Genomic DNA, 8,694 nt, shown 5'->3' on the forward strand with positions numbered 1-8,694 from the left:
CTTAGCAGAGGGTGCAAAGTTGACACACAGTGCATGCCATTCTTAGAAAGTGTGAACCTCCTAAAATCATTTAAGCTCACACCTGAAATATGTAGAAGAAATTTAAGAAAACATTAAAGAGAAAAAATATACTGTTAATGATTTTATTGCAGAAATAAGCACTTGTTTTCAGAGGTGAGTGAGTGAATGTCAGGTTACCACTTTTGAAATTTTGTGAGTCCCTAGAATTTGAGAAGTGCTCAGTATTTTGCCTGATGATATGAAGACCTGCTTGATAGGCTGGGAATATGCCTCAGCTAAAGAGATGGGTAAAATATGTAACAAATGTTTAGCTGCATAACAGAAATTTACCTAGAGTTACGCATGAGTATAACAGAAACCATTAGACACTCTAAACCATTATGTCTGGTTCCACTATCAAAGGGGATAGTCACTGGTTCAAGTACAGGCCTAGGTCCTGAGGTTAGATATTTCCAGTATAACCAAGTGCAGCATTTATGTTCCAAATGTCCACAGAGACAGAAAGGGGACAAAAGCCACACAAAGGGACTAACAGAGGTAGCACCAAAGTAGCACTGATTGTCTAGAAACTGTATTTGCTCTAGGTTATCACAAGGGCATGTACCCTACTCCAGATAAAGGGTAAAGAAACCATTGCTAAGAGGACTACTGAATAAGACATAACTGCTGTCTAATCTGCAGTCCTTGAAGAGAAGCATTACTTGCTTGGGAAGTCCACTCAAGTTAGGGACATGGGAGAGACATCTTTTCAGGTGCCATAGACGCGGGTTCATTTTGTCTGGGACAGAAGAAGTAAGAAGACAAGTAGGTGACAGTATTTAGTGACATCCTGGCACAGTACATGCAGTTACATGCAGCCAAGCATGAATAGAAGTATGTGGAGAATGCATAAGAGGGGAGACTCAGCCATTGTGCTCAAATCTCAAAACAAGACTAATGATGTGTTTACCTCAGGAGAAGCGGTAGATAATACAAGAATGAATCTAAGCCAAGTTTTTCAAAAAAGTGCTTTTTTGAAGGAGGCTACTTCAAGGAAAGTGTTTGTATGAGAAAGCCTAAATCTGATGCAGAGTGTAAACAGATTATACACGTTCTATGAAAGGGAAGCTTGCAAGGATCATAAAGAGACAGTTGCAACAAGCATAACTCTTAAATCCCACCTTTCAAAACTTCAGGGAGGGAGACAAACAGGTTATTGACTTTCAACATCAGAAAGAGTCTATAAACTAAAAGAAGAGGTTTTGTATGGAGAATTGACTCTTCTGTGGAGGAAAGAGAGAGAACTGACACAGCAGTTGGTAATTCCAAGGTCTTACTACTGAGTAATTCTGGCAATAATCCACAATATCCCTTATTCAGGCCAGCTAGGTATAGAGCATATAAAGAGAAAGTTATGCAAAAATGTATTGACTGGCTATTACAAATGGTGTGATAGTGCATTGTAAAACACGTGTGCATGAAATAAATAAAGTTGGAAAGGCAGGAGGCAAAACTCAGGCTGCTTTGGTGCCTTTGCCTGTTACTGAAAAGCAGTTTCAGAGGGTAGACCTGGAGCTTATGAGAACTCTTAATCTTTCAAGCAACAATCTTGGTAATGGTTGATTATACTACAAGGTAATCTGACACAGTAGCTTTGTCTTCTGTTGTGGCAGAAAAGGTGTTAAATCATCTTTAAACATGTTTATCAGGGCAAGCTTTCCATAGGAAATACTGATAGACAGATGCTCTAACTTGATATCAGACTTGTTGAACTGTTTGTGGAAATGCTATAGGGTAAAGCACTTAAAAACTAACTCCTACCATCTGCAAACAAATGAGGAAAATAGATGAAAGGGCAGTGAACAGACTTCCCAAGGCACAAAGGGCTTCAGGCCAGTCATTTTACATTAAGAAGGTTTGTGGTCTGCACTCTTGTGGGAGGAGAGGCTGGACTCTGCCCTTCTGAGCTGGGAATTTCTGGTTAGAGGCTTATAGCGCCTGCATATTTGAACTGTTTCTTACTGAAATTGGTGTGCCTTGTTTGCTGTCACATAAACTAGATTCAGGCCTGCTGAATCTAGCTTTGTTTGTATAACTTGAGCACTAATCCAGGCCTTCTTTTTTGGAGAAGGTTCCCCTGCACCCCAGTGGCAGGAGTGTGCAGTTAGAACTTGTCTGATTGAAGACTACAGGAACAGGGCTCAGTTTTGAGATTTTTTTACTGGTTAATTTGGGTAATTTGTTTAAAACTCTTTTCTGATTGCTTGTAGTCATCTAAAGCTGTTTTAAGTGTATTTTTTACAGTTTGTTGTCATTTAAAGCTGTTTTAAGTGTATTTTTTACAGTTCTTGCCTTATCTTTTCAAAAAAAAATGTCCTTGTTTCCCACCTTTCTAAGCTAGTATAGTCCAGTTTTCAGGCTAGTGCTGAATGCAGGGCTGTGTTACAAGTTTCTGAGTTGCCCATACCTTACTTGGATAGAAGGAGGTTTCTCTGTTCACCTGTGAGAGAGGGAGCTTTGAGAAGCCATCTGTCCCTGGAGGAGTGGTTCCAGCCCAGACGTTAGTAGTTTATAGGCCATTTTGGGCTAATTTCTATTTCTTTCATTTCCCTGCTGTAAAAAACACATTTGCACGGTTTTGCACATCCGGGCAGCGCCGGTTAGCTAGGGCTAAATTATTCCCAGCTCCAACAAGTCTCCTCTTCAGTTTTTCCCTTAAAAGTAGTCTAACTCTCAACCTAAGCACTTAAAAAGCATCCTACAGTCCAGCACTTGCTCAGACCTAATAGCAAGCACTAATATACCCCAACACTTGATTGCCCAGCAGTGCATGGCTCATTATTCACCCCTCACCTACCAAGTAACTAAGCAGCTCACCCTACTATTCAGGCATGGCCAAAGGGCAAGTTCAGGTATACTCTCCAGTCCAGCTGGTGAACCTGGGTATCCTGAGGCAATGTTACAACTGCCTCATGTACACAGACAACCCTCTCCTCCTACCACAAAACATTAACATATGCGAGAGTGCAATTATATAGCTAAATTGGAGGCTACGCTCTCTCCACCCAAGACTGGAACAGGCAGTCATGAGGAGAAGGTTAACACTTGCACCACACCTCCAGCCTCACAAAGACATACTAAACCAGCACTGGCAAAAAATACATATAAATACACAAAATCATACTCAGAGGCTCTAAATAGAAACCTGCAAAAGCATTATAGACCTCCAAAGCAGACACCCAAAAAACCTGCACCTCCCATCACAAACCAGACAACACACAAAACACAAAATCAGTGTGCCGCACAATCACAGCCCTTAAGGCGAAATAACATACCTAACACACTAGTAATAGGTGACTCTATAGTCAGGCACACTGACGTCCCACTCACTAGGCTGGACAAGGAGAAGGTTAATGTTAGCTGCCTGTCAGGAGCCAGAATCCGCCACATAACACAAGCACTCAGGTCGCTCCAGAACAAGTACAAATATTACTTTGTCATTGTACATGTTGGTGTGAATGACCTGAGACGTACCTCCCTGGACTACATGAAATGAGACATGGAAGAGCTCTCTTATCATGTAGCCCAGACTGGTATGACCCTGACCCTGAGTAGCATCCTGCCCTCACCAAGAATGATACCTCAGTATAAAGAAAAAAATTATCAATTTCAACAATTGGCTAAGCTTCTGGTGCCATTCAAAGGGGATCCAGTATCTGTCAGCCTGGGACGACATGCTCGACAAGCCTCATTGCTTCACAAGAGATGGCTTGCACCTATCACCCCTAGGCTTTCGAATACTGGCCAAGGCTCTTGCTGCCCCCATAGTACCTTTTTTAGGCAAGGCTCAAAAGTCAAACCCACCTCCGTAAACAGCACCAATAAAAAAATGAGGGTAATGCTACTCAACGCCAGGAGTTTAAATCTCAAAATGCACGGGCTTGAAGCACTCCTCACTATGGAGAACATCGACATCTGTGCAGTAACTGAAACCTGGTTCAAGGCTCCACAGACCACCCCAGCACTGCCGGGCTACAACTCATACCACACATTTCGGCCACAGAATATGGACTGAAACACAAAAGGAGGGGGTGTATCCATATTCATCAAGGATACCTACACCCCCAGGTTAGTGGCACAGCATGATACCTCTGAGATAATCCATGTAAAACTAACATCAGGCAAATGTGCAATGCAAATTGTGGCCTGCTACAGATCACCCTCCATGACTCAGGACCACCACTCCACTTTTCTGGAGACACTGGAAAACATGAAGGTCCTACCGAACATCCTGATATTGGGTGATTCCAATTACTGTACCATTAATTGGGAAAACTACTCAAGTACAAACTCCCAGTTCCAGTGCTTCCTGGAATTTATCAACTCAAATGCCCTGGATCAGCTGGTAAACTCCCCTACCAGAGATGAAAACATATTGGATCTGGTCATCACCAACATGGCCAACAGGTGTTCCGCACCGGAGGTCAACCCGTCACTGGTTAGATCAGACCCTAAACTAATCACTGTGGATGTCCACACCACACCACCAACCCCAACCAAGGAAACCACAGTGAAAAACGTTTCTATAGCAAACTTCACCTTACTTAAGACACAGGTGGTAAGTTTCACAGCCCCCACGCTAAAGGATTACAGTGTCCAAGATGCAGGAACTTTTACAAATGCACTCTATGAGCACCTACAAGGATGCATGGATCATGCTATCCCTAGCAAAACCAAGACTCACTCCCCTAAGAGAAGGAAACCAGTCTGGTGGACCCCTGCCATAAACAGGCTATACAATAGAAGGAGGAAACTAGTTCAGAAAAAAGCAAATCCCAAGAAGGAAAGACATCCCTGATCAGTATCAATAAGAAACTAAGGTCCCTCATAAAATCATCCAAGGCTAACTATGAAAGAAAAATAGCCAAGGATTCGAAAGATAACCACAAAGCCTTCTTTAGCTATATCAAGAATCTAAGTGGCAGCTCGCAGATATGCTCTGAGCTAGTGCAAAATAGCACAAAATATACTGAACCTACTGATATTGCCAACATCCTGGCAGATAGATTCAGTGCAAACTTCACCCCCTCTCACCCCCAAAAGGGCCCACAACAATACCGGAAAAGTGTAGTGTCCCGGAAATCACAAATGCACAGGAGAAAACAGCCCTTTCAAAAGCCAAAAGCACAGCGTCAATGGGGCCAGATGGTGTCCCAGGCTGCGTCTTGCACGAACTACAGAACTAACTAACCCCCCACCTAAACACACTGTTCAACCTCAGCCTCTCCACAGGCTACATGCCCATAGAATGGCGCACAGCAATGGTTATTCTGCTCCACAAAGGAGGGGACACAACTGACCCTGGTAACTATCGCCCCATAAGCCTGACTAGCCTGGTCTGCAAGGCTATGGAGCGCATCATCATGGAACTCATTAACAAAGACATTGGGAACCTCCAAACACTTGACCCGACCCAGTTCAGCTTTATTAAGGGCAGATCATGCCTATTAAACCTGGACTTCTTCAAGACAGTCACCAAGGCCATAGATGAGGGGAAGATGGTTCACACAGCCTACCTTGACCTCGCCAAGGCTTTTGACACCATTCCCCACTCGGGAATTATAGAAAAACTCACCAGCCTGAGCATAAAACCCTACGTCACGAGATGGGTTGCCAACTGGCTTACAGGCAGAACTCACACGGTAAGAATAGCGGGCTCCAGGTCCGACTCTAAACCAGTCACAAGTGGTGTCCCACAAGGCTCAGTCCTGGGACCCCTAATGTTCGGCATATACTTCTCAGAAGTACAGGCAAACACAGGAGGACTATGGCTAACCATATTCACCGATGAATGCAAACTGGGAGCCATAATTGACTCTCCGTCTGACACGGACATTCTCCAAAAGGGCCTTACTGAGACAGACACCTGGTGTCAAAGTCATGGTCTCATGCTAAATTCCAAAAAATGCACAGTCATCCTGTTTGGGAAAAACAAATCACCCATGAATTACCACATTGGTGGCAGCCCCCTTAATACAGAAGAGGTAATAAGAGATCTGGGGACCCAGGTAGATAGTAATCACTCCTTTGACAATCATATTGCCAAAGTAGTTAGAAAATCCTTCTATGTAGCCCATCTAATTACTAAAGGGTTTGCATCTAGAAATAAAGAGGTTATAGTGCCCCTCTACTCATCACTCATCAGACCCATCATAGAGTACAACGCCCCATTTGGGATGTACCTCAGAAGACACTTCCAACAGCTGGAAAGACCACAAAAGTACCTCACCAAGAGGATTACTGGCCTCAAACATATGTCCTATGCAGCCCGACTGGAAAAACTCCGGATGTACTCAGTGGCATATCGCTTACTCAGAGGTGATCTCTGCCTGACTTACAAAGCCATGTCCAACTCAGAATTGATGGACATGCTCCACCTAAAGAAATCCAAGTAACTGCGAGCCAGTCACTCTAGTGAGCTAAACCTCACCACAACAATAAATAGAACATGCTGGAGGGATAGATTCCTGTCACAGAGACTCCCCATGCTTTGGAACAAAATTCCTAACTACATTAGGCAGAGCCCCTCACTAACACTCATCAAAATAAACCTTGACGAGTGGATGGGTAACAGAAACTACACCTCTGGGATCACTTCATTGGCTCTTCTTGACAGAGGCTCAGTTAATTAATCAATGGGGCGGCGAAAGCTGACACACTCTGGCTAGGCTTATAAATGCCCTTGGGCAAATAGCCTAGTACCTACCTATGAACCTAAAATCCTGCTATATGAAGAGCACACAGTTCAGTTGAAATAAAAAGTCTTTTATTCAAATAAAAAGAATGTTGGTTAGCGCTTTCATTTAACAATATGTTAAACTTCATAAGACAAAAAGTTTCATGAGATCACGTCCTTATATGTGCTTCCTAAACATCTCATGGGCTGGTTCCAACATTAATATTAAAACAAGGTTTAAACCTACAAGAAGTTCTAAACCTTTATAAAACCTAATCATATATATATATATATATATATATATATATATATATATATATATATATATATATACATGTGCTAATACCGCCATGCCTGCTTAAACTAAAAATTAACAATTGATCATATGTAATAAAATTCCTGTTGTTGTTTACACAAGTATATTATCTATATATTAACCTATATGTGTAAAAATACATATTTAACTAAATATATGTTCAATACATTACCATCCAGTCTCCATCCTAAAACATCACCGACTTGTAAAACATATAAGCAAGTATATATCAACTCAAAAGTTCAATCAGTTACAAAAACATATAATGAATAAAATTAATTTTAGTTGCATACTGTGTGGTGACACTTTTTTCCTTTCAAGTGCCTTCAACTTTAATATTGGAGAAATAGAACTGTGCTCATTTATACCTGGCCAACTATCCACCTGCAAGTGAATTTTCCACTTACGTTCACTGATTTCTAAAAACAACCCCCAAGGTTTATTGCCTTCAACAGGAACATGTTCTATAGCCATAAAACTGAATTGGTGGTCTACGTTACTACTAATGTGTTTGGCTAAGGTGTTGGTCATGTTTTGTCTCTTTATGGCATAATCATGCTCATAAATTCTCTGCCAAAGTTTTCTCTCCGTTTTTCCAATGTAAAAACATGAGCAGGAATTACACATAGCCAAATAGAATACCGCTTTAGAACTACAGGTATATTTACCTTTCAAGTGGTATGTGCTATTTCTCACCGTAATACTATTAGCAACTTGAATTTTATGGCACCATGTACAAGCTCCACACTTAGCCATTCCATATTTAACAGCTGTTTCTCATGTCTATTCTTAAGTAAATCTTTGAAATTAGGCCCTTTTCTATATATCATCACTGGTTTGTTCCCTACTTGTTGTCTAATGTGTGAATCTTCTAACAAAATGGGCCAGTTCTTCTTGAAAATGGTTCTCAAAACCTGAGACTCCTGGGTGAATGTGATGACCAATGCCTTTGAAAAATCTGAAGTGATTTTTTCAATAACATGCTGACTTCCCATGAGGGTGCAAGACTCATTTGCAACTGTTTCAATGGAATTATCTTTTAACAATGGAGAAGTATTTTGGTTGTGCAAAATAGGTTTAAAGTGACCATTCGTCCTCTTTGCTCTTTGTTGTGACTTCTGAGATTAATTTATCAATCAGCTCACCAGGCTATGCCCTTTTAAGGAACATGGAGCGCAAAGTATTGCACTCATCTATAAAATCTTCCTGTGTTGTAACCATCTGGACTGTCCTTACGAGCTGCCCTCTGACAACAGACCAGGCTATGCCCTTTTAAGGAACATGGAGCGCAAAGTATTGCACTCATCTATAAAATCTTCCTGTGCTGTAACCATCTGGGCTGCCCTTACGAGCTGCCCTTTGACAACAGACCTCTTTTGATGAAATGCAAGAAGGAATGAGAATATGTTTCCTTCCTGAAAATCCTAGCCACATATCTGTTATTGATGTTGTCCTTGAGTAAACAAATATCAAGGTAATTTATAGATTAGGTGCTAAACGTCCAGGGAAATGGAAGGAAGGAAGTTGTTTCATTAATATATTGCAAAAACTTCTCCAATTCTGTAGATGGTCCTTTCCATAGCCTAATATAAGAATAAAATCTAGACTGAAAAACAAATTTTCTCTCCCAGTAAGCCATTAC

The sequence above is a fragment of the Protopterus annectens genome, chromosome 8.part0 (assembly GCF_019279795.1).
Source record: "Protopterus annectens isolate FY-2018-M chromosome 8.part0, PAN1.0, whole genome shotgun sequence".
NCBI classification, from domain to species: Eukaryota; Metazoa; Chordata; order Ceratodontiformes; family Protopteridae; genus Protopterus; species Protopterus annectens.